Source organism: Ambystoma mexicanum, chromosome 1q (assembly GCF_040938575.1).
Source record: "Ambystoma mexicanum isolate Mex_15411 chromosome 1q, UKY_AmexF1_1, whole genome shotgun sequence".
Classification (NCBI taxonomy): Eukaryota; Metazoa; Chordata; class Amphibia; order Caudata; family Ambystomatidae; genus Ambystoma; species Ambystoma mexicanum.
Window position 1 is genome coordinate 471660903 of NC_090922.1, and position 18697 is coordinate 471679599.

At 44.6% G+C, this 18697-nt stretch overlaps 1 protein-coding gene across 1 annotated transcript in view; it reads left to right on the forward strand.

Annotated features, from left to right (window-relative positions):
• The window catches only part of SMG9 (SMG9 nonsense mediated mRNA decay factor), a 940250-nt gene that overhangs the window by 641763 nt on the left and 279790 nt on the right, over positions 1-18697 (forward strand). The window lies entirely within an intron of this gene.

Sequence of the window (18697 nt, forward strand, 5' to 3'; positions counted from 1 at the left end):
GTCTGTCAATCGGAAGCTTTATTAAGATGAGCGTCACACAACAAAAGACGGGAACCATCAGACAATCTCATGAGTCACAGAGCACAAGCCCCTCCCCCAGGCACTGGGATAACAACTTCAAACACCTTGCATACCCCATAGCGCAAATGCAAAAATAGAAAAAGAGAAAAGACGAGATGAGGGAGGCACACACAGAGCAAGAGTCAAATGATATCTAAAAAAAAGTCTGTCCATACAAAATCACCTTAAAACTAATGCTCACTTCCCAGTACCCTTATGAGTAAACAGGTAACACAAACACACAGAGGGGCAGCCACAAGGAAATAAGGTGACTGTCCTGGTGTTAGCCACTTGCAGCAGTGATGCCTATAAACAAAACAAGGGGTGCACATGGAGCACATTAGCCTCAAGCAAATGCATGTACATATTCCACAGAACCCACTCATCAGACGTAACTTCCTCAGACAAGTGGAGAGTAAAGCAGTGTCCAACACCCACACACACAAAGGAGTATAATTGGGGCCAGGAGTCATCTTCTGACAGTTGAATGAAGTGGTAATGATAAGACCTTTTCTGGTGACATTTTGTAGAGCCAACTCAACCTTGCACCGATCCTCACACAGCAGAGGAGACTATCAGGTTGTATATGCCAGACTCCATGGCCAGTAAACAATGTAAAATGTAAGAAAATACCCGGAGTTGCAAAAGTACCTGTAGCATTGATCAGAAGTCAAAGGTAGAGAGTCTCCTCACCACAGTGCTTGCCAGAAGGATTACAGTATGTTTTAAGGGGAGCCTCTGTTATCGTGTCACAATCAGTATTGTCACTTTTTTTTTGGAGACCCCACACTTGAGCATCCAGTACTAATTGAAGGACCCCACTGCAAACCTGAACAACAATGCCTCATTGCTGCAGTGTCTTACTGTTGGGTAAGGTTTTCATATTAGTGATCTCCCTGACCTGTGTCAACCCCAGAACTGTTTGCGTGGACTTGGTAATTCTTTTCCCTTGTCCCTAGGTGAAGAGGGATCTTTTTTTAACGTCTCTCCATAGTGTCTGATTGGAGTTATAGTTTACTATAACTTTTGGGTTTAGGCTGGGTTGGCCCTTTGGTTTTCCCTGTTAATATGTTTTTGATGTACTTGGGTGAATTACTGTTCCCAAGGGGTAAAGAGAGATTTTCATTATCTTTGCATTTTATATAGTGAGCCAGAACCCCCCACCTTATTTGGACTGCTGGGGGGGATACAATGTATTTGCTTTCTCACAGTGGTTTTACCTTGGTGACTTTTTAGTCTAATTGGCAGGCTGTTGAATCAGCCTCGGTAATGCACAGAAGGGCCACCATTCTGCTAGAATGGTGGGCTCCTTTTTTTCCCGCCATTTCTCATTTGCTTGTTGTTTCTGAGGTCTTCCCCGGTCATTAAAGGCGGGAACGACCTCAGTTGAAGTTTTGGCTTTGGCAGGAATCCTTTGTATTCTCAGCAGAGGCAGAATGTGTGAGGAGACAGGAAGCGAGGGAGGAGTCCAAAACTCTGCAGTCCTTTGTCTTTCACCTTGCCTGAAAAGAACCTGTTCCCAATGGGGGGCTGCCTGTCCTGATTGTGTGTGTGTATATATATATGATATGGATACTTCCCCACAAATTATTTGTTTACGGGGGACCAGTTTCAATATGAGAAAAAATGAATAGCTGTCGTGATTCCTGCCCCCATGTCCCCAGCCCTCCAAGATGTCAGGCTGGAGCCAGGCCACGATCACCTACATGGCCCTCAAGGGCCTCTCCATCCCTCCAAAGACCCACTTGGAGTCAGACTTGGCGCTTGTGGCACCAGACTCACTCACTCCCATTGGATAACATTAGGGATTGGACTTGTAGTGCATTGATGGGGACAAGATGGATGCCCCCACATATTTCGGTTCCCAGAACTGCATGTGCAGTCTAGTCTCTTGGGTGTGGTTCAGCCCAGAGACACCTGGGATACCCAGAGACTATTTAAGCCACGCCCAGGCTGAGAAAAATGCTTTGTGTTTTCTGCACCTGCAGCGTGACACTCACCGTGTTCAGATCGGTCTCCAGTAGGCCTGCATCTATCTTCTGCGCTCAGCTCCTGCAAGAACAAGAACACCGTTAGGAACAGCCTTACCGTGCAGCGCTTCTGCCCATCATTCATCGCTCCTTCTGTTCTGCGGGCATCTTCGGCGGTGTCATTCCCATCTCGGCACGCCGCTTCCTAAGGAAAAGGGAAAATAACAGAAAAAAGGCATTAGTAACATTCAGCAAATCTTCGCTTATTTTTAAAGACTGTACGAGCTTCAAATGCTTACCTGAATCCCAGCCGCTCTGGGGGAACTCTGTCTCCGGAACTTCTCATCCATCTGCAAGAGGGAAAAGACACTCCAGGTTAGCGTGGAAACATCTAGAGGCGCCGCATACCGCGCTTACTCACCGCATTTCTTCTTCATAACCGGCATCCACGCTGAAAACGTCGCAGCACCTAAAAGACACAGAAAAAGAACTCAGTTCATCAGTTCAATACAAATACGAAAGGGTTGCATCTCGCATCGCGCTCTCACTCGCCTTCAGCGCTACTCATCTCCGCAGCACGTCGCCATCCCCGGACGCCAGCCATCATCTAAGGAAGGAAAGGAACGAAGTTAGAGAACTGTTCAAAAGACTCATTATACTTACCTGTCAGACTCTTGCCAGTGAAATAACTAGGCAGCAACAAGCCCGCATCAATCAGTGTGCCCCTGCGCTGAAAGCAGGACGGAGAGCACACTTTCCAGGAAAACAAGGCTCAGTCTCCCGTCAAGTAGACTCCAGGGAAGGGTTCGAGGTCGTAAGAGGTCAGAACAGGCTGAGTGACGTCCCTGTGGATACCAGGTGAGCGTTACAATAGCACAACATATGTAGAGAAAACTGGTTACCCCTTGCTTACCCTTTCACAGAAATGTTTGATTGCATACTACCTGGTTCAATACTCAACTGAGCATCTTATTATCCAAAATAACACTTTATTCCCCTTTTTTTTTTGATATTTTAAATTTTTGGGGGATTTCAAATACACACTTAAAGACAGACATATTCAGTCCAACAATCGCTCAACAGAACAGTGACACTCTAAATATGTATGTCTATGGGTTAGTACAAGGTGAAATATTTTGATTACAATACACCAATTTTTGTAGAACAATTTGACCTATTTCATCATGTTAAAAAAAAACAACTTGATCTGTACGTCCACCAAAAGGTGGATCAGGAAAAGACAAGAATTTCACCTGATCAAAACTTTTTACATGGGCTTTTACATACAGACATAACAATTATTGTGGTACAAAAACACAGATACTTGTGTCCTTCATGGAAAATGACATGTTAACCCATAATTTCTAGTCATAATAATGTTGGTGCATGTTTCGGCCCCTGTAATATGATCCACCTTTCCCAAGCATTCTCACATGACTTTCTGTTTGGCCTTCTTCAGGGCGTAACTTTTTTTGGATGAGAGACTGATGTACCCTCAATTTTTCGTAGACACTATAAACAAGAGAAACATATAAAAACATCTTCACTCCTAGGAATGGTTTTATTTTGTTCGATACTCTGTGATTTTTAGACTCTTGTATGAGTCTCTAACAGGTATGTGATGTTTGTACATGGGTCATCTGGAGTCCAGAACTATTTATCGTGCAGAAAAACCTCACAGTACTAAGATTGGAGGATGGCACTGTTACATTGATGACATTTTTATGGTCTGGAAAGGTACTGAGATTCAACTCCGATCTATTCTAACATGGCTAAACACACAAGACCAGTATATTAATTTTACAATGGCATATGATTCAACAAATATGGCCTTTTTTTAGATTTAATGATCCAAAAATCAGTTCATGGGACTTTGGAAACCACATTGTTTAGGAAACCAACAGATAAAAACACTCTGTTAAAATATGATGGCTTCCATCCTTTGAGCTTGAAGAATAACTTGCCGGTGGGGCAGTTTCTCTGGGTACGGAGAAACTGTACCTCAAATTCTGAATTTGAAAGAGACAGCAGCGATTTAAGTAAGCGCCTTAAACACCGAGGTTACCCGTCTAAGATAGGTAGCTGTGCACATAAGTGAGCTTGCCATATTCAAAGAAACTTCTGTTTAGCTCCTCAAGAAAAAAACTGGGCGCGAGAAAATGAATTGCATTACTACATTTAGTCCTATAAGTAACAATCTAAGAAGGACAATCCTGAAGAATTGGAACATGGGGCAAACGCCAGATTTCACCCCTACAAAACCTAGATTTGGCTTTAAAAGGCAGAAGAGCCTTAAAGACATTTTAGTACACAAGTATGAAAACCCAGGATTGAAATGCGTAAAGCATACCAATTATGGGGCCTTCGCCCAGTGGTTGGCCACTTTAAATGTGGAGGCTGCTCAGTATGCCAGCTGACGAAAAACATAACACAGGTGGACCTGTATGGACTGACCTGGCGTTTAAACACCTTTACCAAATGTAAATCACAATAATTGATATATGGAATCAAATGTCTCTTTGGTTTAATTTACATATGTAAAAGCAAGCAGGAAATTAGACAACGCATATGTGAGCACTAATTGTGCCTAAACAACAATCTGGATGAAAAACTAATGGTGGCACATTTTGTCAAATTCAACCATAAGCCAACAGATAGATATGTTCTGTTTTTTGTAATTCAGACAATCGAGGCACCACTGAGAGGTGGGGACTGAGACATTTTACTCAGGAAAGCGGAACAAAGGTGGAATTTTAAACTAGATACTGTGAACAGAGGCCTCAATACTAGTATAGAATGGGGTCTGTTCATGCATTAAATAGGCAATGCCTAGCCCCACTGTTTCTCCATTTGTCTTGGGCAAGGCTACCTCTTGTCTCTCATTTCTAATGCAAATTCTTCTGAAAGAGGCTCCACCTCTTTAGAACACCGAGGTGGCACTAGGAGGATACTAGCCAATACATGCACCTAAACATTGGCAGGGGGTCGCCTGACAACATTCCTAGTTAGGCTAACCGATTTGTTAAAAGAAATGTGGTATAACTATTAAGAATATCGTGCTGCATAATTCATTATGTAATTCATCAGTTTTATGGGATATGCCAATAAGGAAAATAAGTTACAGCACACGCCTATTGGCTTTCCCTCAACATAGGTTTGACAGTGTATTGGACTGTTTTCAGTATATCTATCAGGCATCTAGTATGCATTTGTAAACGGACAAAACACAGATTACATAAAATAAGATAAAATAAAAAAAGACAGAAGTTGCATATAAGACTGTCTTAAGTTTAGTGTTCAAATGCCTTCTTCAAGATGGCTGCCTTATTTAGATATTAGGCTTTGTGTGCAATCAAGGCTTGCATATAAAATGAGCGTCCTCTTTCTGCCCGGCTTTCTATAGCAGAAGAAATTATGTACCAGATGTTTGCAGGAGCTGCAGAAAGATAAGGTAAGCGCTCGCTCCTCAGTTTTTCATAATTTCCCATAATCGGCTCAAAGACCGAAAAGAAAGTAACAGCACCGTACCAACCGTTTAATTCAGCAGGTAAACATAACGACAGACCTCCACCAGTGAAAGGGGTTTTCCTTGAGCCATTAATTAAGTTCTTCTGTGAAGTGATACATTATCAGAAAAGTCTTTTTGACAGTGGCGCTGATAGCGCGGCATAACTATTATATAGACTGTCAATCGCCTTGCAATGACATAAAAAGATATGAAAGGGTGCTCCAAAATACTGAATGCACAATATATATGAAAGGAGAATCGAAAGATAACAAACAATATTTACCTCTTTGTTTTTTTTTATAGACACTAAATTTGCAAAGAAAAGTACCAGAGCTGCAACCAGCCTTTGCCAGTGGTATACAACCCATCACTGAAGTGTAGGTTAGTAATACAACGAGCAGGGGGTTAAGCCAATTTTATTATTAAAAAATAAAAGGGCAGTAAGGGCATTACAGTGTAACCTTTTTCTGTTTGTTTTAGAGAGACAAAGATTTAAGGAATCAGCACATCGACAAAAAGGAATATTGAGTGCGTCAGAATATTAATCATTGGCACACAAATCATCACTTGTGCACAGGTTAGTAACATAATACAAGGAGTAGCCAGTGAGCCTAATAAATGCACAATGTAATAAGCGTTCTGTTTGCTCAATAGAAAGGAACAGATCCCAATCCTGTTATAAAGGCCGACGATATTGAATCAAAAGCTTTCCCTGCAAATCCCATCCTAATATTCTGGTTAGTACATCACATACCTGTTAGAGACTCATAGAAGAGTCTAAAAATCAGAGTATAGAACAAAATAAAGCAATTCCTAAGAGTTAAGAAGGTTTTGTGTTTCTCTTATTTTACAGTGTCTACAAAGAATTGGGGGTACATCAGATTCATTCTTACATCAAGAAATGTTTACGTCCTGAAGAAGACCCAATAGAAAGTCGAGTGAGAATACTTGGGAAAGGCGTATCATAGTCGAGTGGCGTAGACACGTGTCGACATTAATATGACTAGAAAATATGGGTTAACTAGTCATTTTCCATGAAGGACACATAAATATCTGTGTTTATGTACCACAATAATTGTCTGTGCAAAAAAGCCTATGATTAGGTGAAATTCTTGTCTTTTCCTGATCCACCTTTTGGTGGAGCTACAGATCAAGGTGGTTTTTTGAACATGATGAAATAGGTCGAATTGGTTCTAGAAAAATTGGTGTATTGTAATAAAACAACGTCACCTTGTAGTAACCCATAGAGACACATTTTTTAAAGTGGCATTGTTTTGTTGCGAGATGGTTGGACTGAATATGTCTGTCTCCAAGTATGTATGTGAAATCAAAAATAAATAAAGTGATATTTTGGATAATAAGATGCTTGCTTGATTAAATCTAAAATTAAATTAAGCATTGAATCAGGTAGTGATGCAATCAAACATTTTTGTGAAGGTGTAAGGGAGGGGTAACCAGTTTCCTCTACATATTCTGTCCTGATTGGACAGCCAGACCACCCCTTTCAGTAAACTGGAGGGAGAGTTTGCAGAAGTTGTGCTGTAGTTCCTCTGATCCTGGAAGCTGCTGACAAGTTGACCACTGAAGCTGAATCCAAAGAGGAAGATGAAGAAAATACATCTGTAGCGATTTCCAGCGACCCTAGAGGCCGCTGTGTAACCAGAGTTTGATGCAACCCTTCCTTCCAATCGACGTGCGGATCCTGAATGCGACGACTCCTACCCAGAGGCTGGTGAGTTCCACTAGTCTCAAGAAGACCTGCATTTTCAGCCATCCCACAATGTGCTGCGACCTTGCTGGGCTCCAAACCGCCATTACCCTGGGACCTCGAGCCAGTGTGCGGTGCATGATCTTCCGAAGTCAGATTCCATCCGAAACATTGGTGGACTCCTCCTGGTCCTCCAGAGACACAATTCGAATTCCTGACATCCCTTCACCAGAGTGCAGGACCGAGAGAGTGAAGAAAATCCGACCAGCAATATTCGTTCTTCTTCTGGCTCCTGTAAAAAGGCTCAAAATCCACAGAGCTGTGAGAATCCGTGAAGAAACCTTTGCTGGAAGCCTCCTCTGACGACTGCTGCTGCAAGTTCCCATCTTGTGTCCAGTTAATGTTAAAGGTATTTGTACCGCGCACCGTCACCACCGGAGTGGTCCCCAGGTGCTCTGGTGGATCAGAAAAGGTACGGTTGGGGGGAGGTAGTTGGGAGTAGTGGGAATCGAATAGAGAGGTTTTTGATGTCCTGTTGGCAGCTTCAGTTATGTTTGCACCGTTCGCTGAGCTTAAGTGAGGTTTTTGGGTTGGACTGATTTCCCAGTGTGCTGTTGTGCCAAGTTATGTGTTGTTTGTCTGTTTTTGCAATGTGGTGAGTACGTGCGGTTTGCTGTGCAGAGAGGTGGTTGTGTGCGTTTCTGTGAGAGAAGTGTATGCAGAAAGTTGAGGTTTTAGGGTTAGGTTAGGCCTAGGTTTCACAAAGTGGTAGCCAATGAGAAAACACACCTAGATTTGAGATTGCTTAGGTAGCGGGAGTAATGATCTAGGTTTCACAAAATGGTAGTCAATGAGAAGGCACACCTAGATTGGAGGTTCCTGGGGTAGACTATGAGAAAAAACACACAGATTTGAGATTCCTCGATAGGGGGAGAAAGGCTTATATTTCACCCTACAATGGACGCTTCATTGTAGTCCTGTATGTTGGGCACCCACTGGATTCCTCAGAGGGTCCTGGGTGTGTATGTTTGGTGGGTGAAGTACTTATTGCAGGAGGTGGTGGTTTAGGATGGGGTGAGCGTTGAAGTAGCAGTTAACCATCAGTAGTTCTCCCTGCCTTGTCTGTTGATGCAGGTTGCCGGCTGTCTGGTCCTCTTTTTCTTTTTTTTTTCTCATGTGGATATTATCCAATGCTGCTTATGCTGTTGATGGGTGGAATTATGTCTTGGCAACCACCCAGATGAGTCGAGGTGGGAGCACGGGAGCTTATTAGCAGCTGCTTGGGGAATAAGTGGGCTTGTCACTGCTGCTGGGTGTAAGATGCCGAGCACTGCACCTATTGCTTGAGTTCAGAGGGGAGTGGTGTCCGGTAGAGGGGGCGTGGGGCACAGTGGGGTCACTGTTATAGTGTGAGAGCGTGGGTTTGGGGTTGGGTGGCAGTGTATGGCGATTATGCTTATTAGAGAGTGGCACCCTGCTGACTCCTGCAGACACTTCTCGGGGTTGATTCTTTGGTAATTGCCCTTGCCTTGGGGCCATTAGCCGCAGGGGCTGCAATGGCCCTAGCACTCTGGGTCTTAAGAGGACATTGGACTAATCAGCACCAGGGGTGGGGGGTTATACCTAGGGAATCACGGGGGTGGGTGGAGGGACTGGGGTGCGCGCGGGGAGCAAATGACAATTTTAAAGGCACAAAATGGAGTCACAGATATGAGGGGACCACTCACCTGCACCTGGGACCTAAATGGTGTGGTGGGCGTTGGGTGAATACATACACCCTCGGAGTGACAGTAACAATGGGCCTTTGCCAATCGGGGCCGGGAGGTGGGACGGGAGGTGGCAGAAGGGAACAAAGACACAGGAAGTGACCAGCAATGAAAAGGTGAACCAGTGGGCCGGGGTAGCAAATTACAATTTAAAGGCACAAAATGGAGTCGCAGTTATGAGGGGACCACACTCGCTGCACCTGGGTTGGAAGGGGCACTCGCCTGTGACAGATCGGCTGCAGCAGGGCCTGTTTCCACGCGTCCTCTGCAGATCTAAAGCTCTAGCTTCCTGGAGCCAATCGGGCGAGATGGGAGGAGGGAGGGAGGGAGACACTCAGGGAGGGAGGGAGAAAATGCTGGGGAGGAGACGAAAATGGAAGTGAAGGAGTCGGGAGGGGGAAACGGAAAGAAAGAAAAAGCAGGAGAAAGGCCGGAAAGCAAGATGGGCCACAAAGCAGGATGGAAGGGACACCCACCTGTGACGGAGCGGCTGCAGCAGGGCCTGTTTCCACATTTCCAGTTCTTTCATCTCCAGACCAAGAATCCAGGGACCATGTCCTGTGCTGCTGCATCCTGAAGGCATCCACTCAGAAGGTCTTTGGCTTGTGTACTATTAACCTTAGGTCTTGTGTGAATCCTGTGAGGCTGAGTGGGTGATTCATGTGGTTGGGATGTTGCCCATACCACTTGCCCAGGCCTAATGCTGGAACGCATATAGGAAGTCTTCTGTGAAGTCCCTAAACACGTTCAACTAATTCTAAAGTGAATACCTACTTGTTTAAGAAGATCTCATATGGAACTCTGACTTTCCTGCAACTGAACCCTATCCTGACTGCCTACAGCTGGCTCTTAGACCATTAGGGTCCCTCTTCCACCTCTCAGAAAACTCAAGCTATAGACTAGGAAAAGACTTTATAAGATAAGGATTCTGTCTTGAAAGTATAACAAGTATAATAGTACTTACTTGCTAAAGAAATGTGTGGGAACTGTATCTCTGTAATAGAATTACAAAGTGTCATTATGTTTATACTTAGCTTTGAGTAGCATTCTGCCCCTCTAAAAAGTATGTTAATTTACTTACTTTGAATGGGGTTTCCCCCTTCTGAAAAGTAATATCTGTTTGTACTGCTTTATTATTCTGAACTGAATGAGTGTAAAAACTTACCAATAGGGTGCACCCACCTTGAATAACAGATTGTCATTCTTAAAGTGTACCATTGGGTTTTGCTTCCCCTGATCTGCTTAGAGAATTTCTAAAACAGTCTTGAAGTTAATACTTGTCTTTACCTTGAACATCTGCTGCTATTGTAAACTGTAACACTGGATTTTGCTTTCCCTGAATTGCTGGGTGCATTCTGAAATAGTTGAGTGTTCATACTTATCATTGAGTCGCTTAAGGCCCCTCCAGAAAGTATATGATTTACTTTACTAGCTCTGACCTGTTCTAAAATGTAATATCTGTTACAAAGTGTATACTTGTAACTGCGTTGGTTTATTAAGTGATTTCTGTAACTGAGTCTCACTACATGACTGACAGGGTCTATTAGCCTTGAATTATTGATTGTATTCTAAAAGTATATATAACCTGGTTTCACTCCCCAAGAACAGCTGACCCCCATTCTGAATATGTGGTAGGTTTGACTCACTGTGACTGCTTATTGTAATCTAAATAAGGTTTTACTTTGGGTTGTAACCCATAAGTATTGAGTTGGTTTTTATAATTGCTTTTATATGAGATGTTATAGTACTTATTTCCCCAAGATTTATCTTGGCCTACTTGTATTTAAATAAAACCTTTATGTTTACAATACATAGTGTTTCTTTGGACCATAATAATGCTACAATTTCTTTGTACCAAGCTACAACCCTCTCTCCCTCCTAAGATACGGCTGACTGCTCTGTCCAGGCTACCCACATTCTCAGGTGGTACAGCCTTATACTAAGAGTAGTAACTAGTTGAACTTAGAAAAACTGTCCCTAACGCTCACTGAAATAATCCCTACGCATGGGGAAGTGTTCAGATCAGTGTTTAGGGGTGTTTGGTGCACCACTGGGAAACACACACATCACTCACTACAGCCGTCCTTTGGGGAGCAGTTGCAACAGGGTTCTAAACTGTGTGGCAGCATACTCTCTGCAAGCGCCCATTTCATGCATAAGGGAAAAATGGGTAAGGCCCCAAAGTAGCTTTGCAAACTAGAGTCGACACATTGAAGCGCTGCTTACCTTGTGTATAGGCGCGTTACAAATACCATATCATATCATATCATATCATATCTGGTGACAGATCACCACACCGCCATACCCCAGGTCCAGGGCCACACTGAAGAAGGGCAAAACATCAGAGAAAACCGCAGACATGACAGCACTGTTTAAATAGGCATGGGCAACAGTATAACCATTGCTCTAGGAGGTTGGCACTCAGGATGTAGGCAGGAGGAAGGAACTCTTCAATGGCCAACCCCAGGCTGTCTCTTACCCCCGCGCATCACTAGCTGGGGGAAGTAGATCCCACCTTTATCGCCAATGTTGTAAGGTATGCTGCCAGTTAAGCAAGCAAGGAACCACATGTGCAAAAGAGTGGTCTTTATTCTTGTACTTAAAGGTTGCAGTGATAGGATAGTTCTCAGCAAGTAAGTAGAAGCATAAGATATAGGGGGACATCTACCGGCATGTCATCTTTCCAAGCCAGCCTCTCAACCGTCATCCATCAAACACTCAGCAGCTCACTCACACCACATTCCAAAGTCAGAACCCTTATTACATCATGCATGCAGACAGGGAAGACGGAGCAAGTAGAGAACACAATGCAACACTCCGTTATGACAATTAACTGGTTATAGAAAAATAAGAGATTCAGATAAGGCAGATTGGCTTTCCTGCACCTCACTCTTTTCCCCGACTGGACAGTCTCTTTGGGTTTACATATATATATGTTAGCTCTACATGAACCATGAAATGTAGGTTTGTTTTAAGCAGAGTGGAATGGAAAGTTTCTGGTGCGGTTGTCACGGCGGCTGCCATTGCACTCAGTACTTACATAGTTCAGCATGGAAGCAGAAACTTGTTCTACCCCAGGTCTGGATCAACATAACTATCCCACTGTTATTACTACTGGGGGTGAGCCTTTGACGTGTCCCATCACTTTGACCCCTCGTAGGAGAAATAATGTCCTATCAGATGTTCTGGCACAAAGTGCGAAAAGGAGGTTGAAACTCCAGTTAGAGCACCTCGCCATGTCAAATATGCTGCACACTAACAAAGATCTCATGGGTGACTTCAAATATGACAGACAAGGTTTTGGTTTTCCCCCCTGCTCTGCTGCACCTAGCGCAAATAATATTATTGAGATAGAAGCTTCTAAGGTGATAATTATCACTAATAAGGAACAAGCTAAAATCGAGGGGATCCCGGAGGAGGAACTCCTGAGGGCACCTCAAAATGGGTTGAGCGAAACTCGGATGGAGGGCATCCCAGTAGCACGGAAGCTTACAGGGGATGTTGACCCCAAGAGCTTGCTGTACTGGTGTCTGTTCAGGCAACAGATGCTGTTGGATATTGCTGCTTGCATGAACTTTGATGATCTCCATAGCTGGATGTCGCTCACCTGTTCCAAGGAGCAAGTTTTTGCAGGACATTCCCAACAAAAGACCACACAACTGGTATATGACCAACCTGGAAAAATAACTCAAACCTCAGCCAATGACCATTTGCAAAAAACAACTCAAACTTCTTACTCCCTACATGGTTCTCAGCAAAGTTGCCAAACAGATGATGGGTCTCTCTTCACACCAGTTTCCTCAGCAGGAGGCATTAGCTATATCCGCCCCTTTTTGGGTGGCATCACCTTCAAAGGCGGCCCCTGAATCATGTTTCGCGACCCCAGGGGCAATTTCCATTAAACAGCCAGCTGTATTGACTACTAAACAAGTGTTTTTTCGATCTTTGCGCACAAGGAAGCAATGCATGCCTAACATTGTGAATAATGACATTACATCCTTTATTCAGGACCAGAGGAATTTTGTCATAACCAACGTAGGGAAAGCAATTGGAACAGAGACAATAGACTCTTTACACAATAAGGTTCTAGCCTGGTTACGTCAACGAACGGGACCAGGTGTGATCAGAACACTGGACTTGAAGTTCGCACGTAGGATTGGTCTGAGCAATTGGTGTTCCGAGCAAGAAACTGACTGCGTTCTGGTCGGTTTCGGGTCTACCAATCTCCCTACCTATTTAAGGCTTTGTAAATATATTCCTAGGGGTGGGTCGATTTGCAAACTAATATTATAGGCCCCCTCTTCCTTGGTCTTGTCTTCTCTCTCCCTTTGTGCTAGTTGTTAAGTGACCATTTAGTAAAGTAAAGTTGAGGGGTTTTTTTTTCCACAATTAATTATACCTTTACCCTTTGGGTTGAACAATCGTTGGGCTTTTTTTCGTTTTTAGGTTATACCCTTTTATTATGCTCTGTTTTATGTTTTTTCTTGTATATTCGTTGTTTGTGTGTATGCGCCATCATGCCTGAAGGTCTATTGTGCACGATACAAATAAATAAATGTAAATGTAAATAGTCTTAGATCGATTTGCATACCCCCTTATTAGTCGGTGCATTGAAGATTGTTTTTCTTTCGTTGATAATGTTTCATACATTTGTTTTAATGCTTGGTGTTGAGGAGGAATTTCCAATTTGGGCATTCTAGGGACAGTTCTAAAAGCTCCTTCACCTTTTTGCTTTTCTTTCTCTTTATTTGCATCACTGGCCTATTATTGGTGGTCAGATGGGCTTCTAGTGAAGTCTTCCTGCATTACATCCCTTTTTCACTCATTTTGCATATAGGGTTGGCCATAAAGCTCCCAGTCCCAGGGTTGCTTCCTAAGCACCCTGTTTGTGCCCTAGGGAGATTATATCACCCTACATGGGTTTAGGGAGTAGACTGTAATTACATTTTGTCTTCAACAAGAGTACACACCATTTTACCACATTGGGCTGCCAATCTACTTTTTCGGCAGCCATTGGAGTAACCATGTATTTTTATAGTCCTTCAGCCATTTTGATTCTGGGCCTTCCTTTGTTGTAGGGAACCACGCAGTAGGCTTAAAAGGCCTTTCTGCACACGTGGGTACTTTGTGAGCCCACATGACAGCCTCCACATTAGTTTCTACTCGTTTGAACCAATATATCTCCCTGGGCTGTTCCGATCATACTCTGTGGGCATGGTCTCGGTTGAGTAGCAGTTCCATTAGCCAACCAGATTGGTTGGTTGTCTGGCCCCTTTGTCCCTAGCCCCCTATTGTGATTGGTGGGCTTTCTTTGGCCATCCTCTCAGGGTGGTTCTTAAGGGGGAAACCATGTACCTAAACTCTACCTGGTTGAAAAGGAATCTACTTCACAGGTTCCGTTGCCCACCATGTCCTCCACTCTGGGGAAATGAAAAGAATTTCAGCTTAAGATACTAGACATATTCGCCATGGCATCGTCGCTGACTGGTTTGGTGTCAGTGGCACTCACGTAGCCCACTGCATTTGGAAGACACAGCAGGAACCTCTGAGACTCGCACTGCACGACTACAGGTTTGGCACCGGCTCTACAGACAAGGATATGACCTGGCACCATGTTACTGCGCAATGGATGTTGCGCTCCTGGAAATTGCACCCTTCTCCGAGGCATCGTCTGTCACTCAGCGTTGGCAGTCCTCAGGGAATATGCCCTGCTACCCAAGGGCAGGTTGATCCTATCCCTTTTGTGATACCTCATTGATCAGGAGGAATACTACAGCAAAGAAGAGGATCTGATCGACGTAGCCTCTAATTTACAGGAGGCACACTGCCTGGACACCTCCCTGGAGCTGGACATACTCTGGTGCTGATTCTGGGAAAAGCTTCTTGATTCGTTTCAGAAGACAATAGCTAAGGTGGTGGAAATACTGGTCACCCTCCAGGCCTAAGGTGCAGTTTTAGCTGACCGGCATTCTCAATGATAGCCTTTAAAATGAGATCTTGCTGCCCTTCAACACAGCAGTGGAGACCCCATTGTCGAAGGCCTGAGAAAAGCCTGCTTCTGACCCTGTGGTGGTCGGGAATCTAGCAGTATACTTATCTCCTTGCACCTTCAGAATGAGCTTTCCTCGCCATGCATGCTTCCCCAGAAGGTTTTGTGGTACAGCCTACAACAAACAATATCAAAACCTCCTCTTTCCCTCATTTGCTTCCAGGCAGGGACACCAAGAGAGGGGATCCTGGGGGGGGGGGCACGGTTTACGCTTCAGGTAGGCTTACATTGAGGGCATTGAAAGTATCTTGTGTCTTGGCCAAATTTTAATTTGGTTGCTGAAGCAGCAGAAAAACTTGTGGTTGCAGAAATTAGAGAGTGCTTCAACACCCTAGTACAGGATGGAAGGAAGGATGCAAGTAGGTTTCTTCAGTCAGGCCTTGACATGGCAGACTGTGTAGCACGTACCACAGACACTGGAACAGTCCTCGGAAGGAAGTTTTTCTGGGGCTAAGGTCGATGTTCACTTCAAAAATGCCATTAATCTAAAGCCAGGGCTGAATATTTGAGCTTAGCTGTCCAGCAACCACCTGTTCCCTCCTCTAGGGGAAGGGTGTTTGACGCTTCACCTCTCGTGCCCACCGGGGGAGGGGACAGGCACGATCAGACAAGCAGCAGCTGTGGCTTCTCCGCTAGGAAATCAGAAGCTGTGGAGGTCAGAGGTGATATTGGGGCCTCAGGATTTCCTACTTCAGTCCCAGGTGCAAAGCCTTTGTGAGAAGTTCCGAAAGCATCCCTGTCATGGTCGCAGGGTGGGGGATAATTTCCCTGTTCAGTGTGGAGCAGCATTTTAGCACATCTGATGCTTGGGCCTTGTAGATCATGACTCATGGTTACTGTAGACACTTTTTTTTCAACTCCCTACATACCATCCTCCTACCAAGCTCCTTTTTTACCTCTAGACCCCTCTCCTGTCGGAAGAGGCTTGTCTGCTTCTGGTGAAGAGTGCTATTCAGCTAGTACCACGCTCCAAAGAAGACTTGTGTTGGAATTCCCTTTACATTATGGTTCCAAAGGACGACCGGTGCCTACGCCCCATCAGATACTATTAGACCTGTACCTGCGCAAAGACAATTTCAAGGTGGTAGTGTAAGGTAAGATTTCTCTTTTAGCCACTTTCCCTCCATAGTTCTGTGGACCCCCACACTTTTAGCTTTTTTTTTCCTGAACCTGTCCTGACATTTTACAGAGAAGCCTTAAGCTTCACTCCCCTGGCCTTTAAATCGTGTTTTTATGTGGAAACTGATCAGGCCTTCAGACTATCAGTACTGGGAAGCCGTTTCCCTTTTGACTTTTACACTTTTTGTAGCTTTTTAGCAATGTAGTGCAGTGGGGATAATTTTGGATCGCCCTAGTCTTCTACACTTGGGGTTTTTGGTTACTCTTATATTTGCCTAAAGACAAGCTGGCGGCTGCAAATACAGTTGTACAATTGTGGTGTTATTTGTAGTGGGCACATTTGCGTTTACCGTGTATAGCTACTAAATGTGACTAGTTCCCTAAAATGGCCACACCACGAGATTTCGCTTTTTCTTTGGCCATATTGTTGTTTGGCCTTCCTCCTGCCTTGCCAGTTCAAGAAATCCCATATAAGATCATGCACTTGCCTGAGAAAGCTGCTGCTTTCGCAGGCTAGTGATGACTTTGTGTGTGCATGGCTCGGCAAGTGGAAGGCTCACATGTCTGGTCACAATCATGGACCCTGAGAGTCTAGGTGTGGTGCGAGTGTGAAACCAATAGTTTCCTCTTGTTGGACAACTACTGGTTGTTTGAATGGTGCAGATCCTTACCATTGGTGGGCTTGGATTTGCTTCCAGTTGGGATTTTGGATAAGAAGAGGATTCCTGCAACCAGTCTTGACGTGTTCTCGTGGATACAAACGGTCTGAGCCTTTGAAAGTGTTCCTGGATCACCCAGTGGGCTACCTTGCTAGAACAGTTGCCGTTCCATGTTTGCAACCGGAACTTGGGTGGTCGCCAGCTTGTCGTGTAAGTCGCCTTCCTGCCGAATTTCAGCCTACCAACTTCAAGGGAGCTTGCTCTGAAAGGTCTTCAGTGGTACCACAATTATTATCAGATTTCATTAAAGTGCATCAACTGTACTCTGGTCAAATTTCACACAAATCAATTAATAAAGGTAACCAACAATAGACATAGGAGGAAAGCAGTTGTTTAGAACAATTGGCAGAATACTGGCCCATACTGTTAGACACAGTTCTGTGTGGAAATCCCCCCACCAGGGAAACCTATAAAATGATATACTACAAGCCCCATCCATATATTGTTCAATGAGTCTTATTTCCTTCTAAAGTGTTTCTACCACCCCAAAGTACCTGGAATAGCAGAGTTCCTTGAGGAGGCGTCAATGGATTCTTCTTGAGTGACTCCCTTTCAAGCAGGAACCACGGATCGTCGACGTGCCTCTAAAGAAGGTGAACTTGACGTCGATGATCCTCGATTGAAAAGTTCGATGGCGTCTGTTAAGATGAATTTCTGAACTCTGACCTGGAGGGGCAGAGGTTCAGAAGGCCAGCCTAGTTTCTTGGAACAGGGTAACCTCTGGACAAGCCAGACCAATCAGGGTAGCGATGGCGGCGGTCAAGACTAGGTCTCAAGAGGGGTGAGGGTGACTGAAAGCCTGCAATGAGCACACAAAGCAAGGACACTTACAAATTACTCCAAGCAGGTGTTACATTAAAAATATAGACACATTTATTACAAGGCCTCTGTAACATTGACCATAGTAAAGAATCACGGTAAAACTCAAGTAAACCAACACATCACAATCAAATACAATATATATACAATTACCGAAGGGTCTAAAGAGTTCGAAGCACGAAATATGCAGACCACCTAGATGGGGAGGAAAACAGGCAGTGCAAGGAATCGTTAGACCCAGTTCGCCTTCAGAGGCCACCTAACTAGAAGGAAGTCAGAGCCCTACGAAGAGTGGAGCCTTGTGCTCAAAAGTACCTGCACACGCTGGTGCCAACAGGCCAAGGGGAGTCTCTTCAAGGAAATCAAGCAGTTCAGAGCGGTGAGCAAATGAGGACAAACAGATCTCCGCTACTCAAGCGCGGCCTCCACTTGCGGGCAGAAGCAGAGCGTGAGTGCGAAAAAGGCGTGCTGTTTAACACAGCGAGGAAAAGCTACAGGCTACTGCAGGAGGGCGCCCGGCTCCTAGCGTTGCTACTCATCGGTACCCGATGCAGGCAGACCCAGGCTTCTCCGCGTCAGTTTCAGTGCTGGCAGGTTCAGATACGAGCAGGGGACGTCTCGGCATCATGTAGATTCCGCGGCAGCAGAAGTTAGAGTTGAGGATGTCCCAAATGCAGTGAACCCGCACAGATTGTTACCACAGCAGGGCAACAAAGCAGCTGTGTGTATTTCAGCCCAATGTACACTTCTCACTTCAGACCTGGGAATGTCAAGTGTACGAATCGTGTGAGAGTGTCAAGGACTCGGAATACAGCAGCAACCTGACAGCGGTGACAGAGCAAGACTCCTGGGTAAGCATCCACTGGATGGTCCAGAGACACTTCCGAAGGCTTACGTGCAGGAGATGATGAAGATGCCGAGAATAGTTGTTCCCACTATTCCAAAGGGTCGAAGTACCAGTGCAGGCCTTCTCGTTCGA